Below are 4,108 nucleotides of genomic sequence, written 5' to 3' on the forward strand. Positions count from 1 at the left end.
CCATCTGTAACCAATGCAGCAAACGATAGCAGCAGTGAGTTCAAAACCAATAATAAGATCTTAGTCGAGCTCTTCAATCTCAGGACCAACACCGCCGCCGCTGGATGGTGGAGCATCTTCCTCCATCTTGGCGATGATTGGCTCTCAGCCTAGCTCCTTCATCTTCTCATCGAATTCATCAGACTTTTCGAGTTGGTTACCATCAAGCCACTGGATCATAGCTCCATTAATGGCATTTACACACAATTTGATCCAAAATCATGGCTGAGTAATCCTATTATTTTTCTAATTATTTGGTAAAGTGAAAATAGCAATAACAATGACGGGGGTATATGTGTGAGAGCTTTTATCCTTTATTGGTATACTATTATGAAATCTATGTTTAGTGAGAACTAATGCTTTGTTATATGATGCTCTATTTAGATTACTACAGAGAAACAAACCTCACCCACGGATCCACCACACATATGAAATGGTTATGTATATAATGTCTCCAACAAAAAATCAAATAAAAAATATACAACCTCCTCTTCTTCCAAATTTTGAATTTAATGTTGGTGTCTTGTAATACTTTTTTAATAATTTTTTAAAATTAAAAATTAAAAATATTTTCAAAAACATGCTATGTAAAATTGTTTCCACTTTTTAATTTTGAAAATGAATATAAAAATTTTGAAAAAAAAAAGTCTTTCAATTTTTTTTCTTAATTATTTATTTCATCAATATTTTTAGCGACAACTTTTTAATCATAACATACTTTTTTTGTGACTAAATGTCACCGACAAAAAGTTACTTGTGAATAAAATATAATATTTAGATACAAGTTAGTATTGTGACTAAAAATACATTTAGCCACAATAAATTATAATTTTTGTAATTAATACATTTAGTTACGGGCTTTTTAGTCCCAACATAGGAATGATGATTTATAATTAATCACAACTTTTTTACTTTTAGTCACAAATTTTATTGTGACTAAAAAGAAGATTTTTTATAATGAACCTCAGAGCTAAAATTGGACCTCGAACTTAAACCTTGACCCAGATCTGGACCCCAGACTCCAAAGTCCAAACTCTGAACCCGTACCCATACTCACTTTCTCTCACCTCAATTTCTTATTTCTCTCACTTAAATAAAAATAAAAAAAAAATAAAAATAGAATCTACATAACACATTTTTATTTTTAAAAAAATTAAAAAAAAAACAAAACAAAATAGTTACGAAACACTTTTTTTTATCAGAAATAAAAATTATACTTTGACTTGTGTGATTTAAAACCTTTTAAAACAAAAAGTGTAAAGGGCTAAAGCTACTTAAATTTGCAGGATTAAATGTATATATTATTTATGGAACAGTTGTCAATGAAAACTGATTTCATTTCATTAAAATTATTTTATGTGATCTTGTTATAACATGTAGTTTAGCTAGTGATATTATATTTCTTCTTAATCTTACAAAAAGAGGGGAGGGGTTGTAACCACGTGTTTTGGGGTATAGTTACAGGATTGTTTTTACTGACATCATTCCTTACTTAGATCAAGGGTTCGAAACTCACCACAATACCTTTTGAGATGGATTAAAAACTTGACCTTTTTAAATTTAAACTTGTAGTAGATAGTGTCATCTGTGTGATGGGAACCTTAAAGTAGTTACCAATGATCCAACTAAAGTAGGACTAAGGTATAACTAACACGTGGTCCCAAAATTGTCAAAATAATCGAAATGTGAAAAAAGAATTTGAACCACGTGATTCCTGTTTGAAAAAAAAAAAAAGAATTATTTCACAAATATACAAAAATAACAAAAAAAATTACAAAAATACGATTTTACGATTTTTAAATATTTTTACGATTTTTTTGATTTTATTACAGAAAATACGGTCTTTTTATGTTGTACTCTTGTTAATTTGTTGTTGATTTTTTGTTATCTGTATGTTATTTATTTTTATTTTTTTTTTGATGCTATTTTGATGTTATTTTCTTGTTACTTTTATGTTGTTTAATTTCTTGTTGTTTTCCGTGTTGTTTCTATGAAAAACCATAAAAAATGTAAAAAAAAAATTGTGTAAACGTAAAAATGTAATTTTTTTTACAAAAAATAGTGCCTTATATAATTATCCAAAAAAAAAAAAAAAACCTTGCATTGTTGTAGGAAACTAATAATAAATGGCTTGTTGAATATCTATATCTTTCCAAAGCATGTTATATTTTTAAATAATAAATATATCAAAATTAATTATACTCTTTATTCAACTAATAATAAAAATCATACCCTAATTTTTAAAATCTATAATAAATATTATATTAGCTCCTATATATAAATACATATTTAAAAAAAGCATTGTTATTAGATTCAAATCGTACTTTTTAGAGGTGACACCTACAAGTAATTATCGATATTTTTTTTAAAATTATTACATTAAATATATGAAATTTGATATTTAATTACACTAATAGTGATATGACACCTAAAATAATACTAACAAACAATAATATATTTTAGCATTTCTCATTTAAAAAGTATATACCTTGAAACCACAACAAAAATAGGTGTATTACTTTAAAATGTATACCTTTTTGAGAGAGACAGGAGATAGATAAAAAGAACAACATGAAGTGTTTGAGATAAAAAAAATAGGCTAATTAGTAATTTTTCCCTCCGAACTTTGACATGTACTAAATCATGCCCCCTGAACTTTTTTAGCCGTTAAAAATTCCCCCTGAATTATTAAGATTGTTAAATTTAAGGAATTTTGTCTAATTTTAGTAAAAAAATTGTAACATGGATGAAAGTTCAGGGGGCATGATTTAATACATATAAAAGTTTGAGGGGCATAATTTGGTAGATATCAAAATCTGGGGAGCATGATTTAGTACCTGAAACAGTAAAATTGAATGAAATTAGACAAAAGTCCTTAAATTTAACAATCTCAATAGTTCAGGGGGAATTTTTAACGGCAAAAAAAGTTCAGGGGGCATAATTTAGTATATGTCAAAATTCAGGGGGAAAAAATACTATTTTTTTGAAATAATGAAAAGATTAGCATAATTTATGTGATAAGTATGAGGGATTTATATATATTTTCGTAAAGTATAAAAACTAAAGAGTATGTTTTGGTATTATTTTTTTAAAAAATATTTTTAGAAATTATTGTAAAAATTCTAACGCGCAAGTATACATATTGATTTTGAGTAATAAATTCACATGAGTAAAGTGGATTTTACAAAAATTGTAACTAAGTATCAAATAATTAAATATTTGTTTCTATTCAGCAAATAAATAATTTGATATTTGAAAGTAACAAAAATAATAGAAATAAACAAATAACAATGATTTAGAAATATAGGAAATTTAATTTCAATTACATCAACTTTCTATGGTAAAATACAATCTAATTATTCTTTAAATTTTATGTGATAGCAGATTAAAATTTAATCTGCATTCTTATAAGACATATAGAATCTAAATTATACGACAAAATTCTACACTTTTGTGTTAAATTACACATATAATTTGCATGAAGCAAATAAATCTTAATTACTACACAGACCATATAGGTACTTTTGTCCAATATCAAAATCTATGTCTATTTCTCTATAACATAATCAATACTCACTTTTTAAATTTTGCGTGAAATCATAAACAAATAATTGTTGATCAAGCAGTTATAAGCATTAAACACAAATGAAACAGATTCACATAAGAAATTGAAGAAAAAAACTAAACTTACATTAAAATCTATTAAAAACCCCAAATATGAGTTTAGCTCCTCATGATCATTCTAAATAATTGATTAAGACTAATTAAAAACATAAAAATAAAGATAGAAGAAAAAAAACTCTTTGAAGATCAATAGTTGTAACCTCCAAGATCGCTTCCTCTCTCTATTTTTGTCCTCCCAAAAGTCTCAATTAAAAAGCTCCCCTTTTTTTCGAAATTAGGGTTGAAAAACCCTTCTGGGCCTGAAATTAGGTAGCAGGTTGCGACATGGTGCTTTCAATGGCACAGCTTGGGTGGATAATTTTTGGGCACTGAGCTTTTTAGTACAATGACTAATAATATTTTAGCCATAACTTTTTGAGTATTTTTTGAAATTGAACGATTCAAG

The sequence above is a fragment of the Cannabis sativa genome, chromosome 1 (genome assembly GCF_029168945.1).
Source record: "Cannabis sativa cultivar Pink pepper isolate KNU-18-1 chromosome 1, ASM2916894v1, whole genome shotgun sequence".
NCBI lineage: Eukaryota > Viridiplantae > Streptophyta > Magnoliopsida > Rosales > Cannabaceae > Cannabis > Cannabis sativa.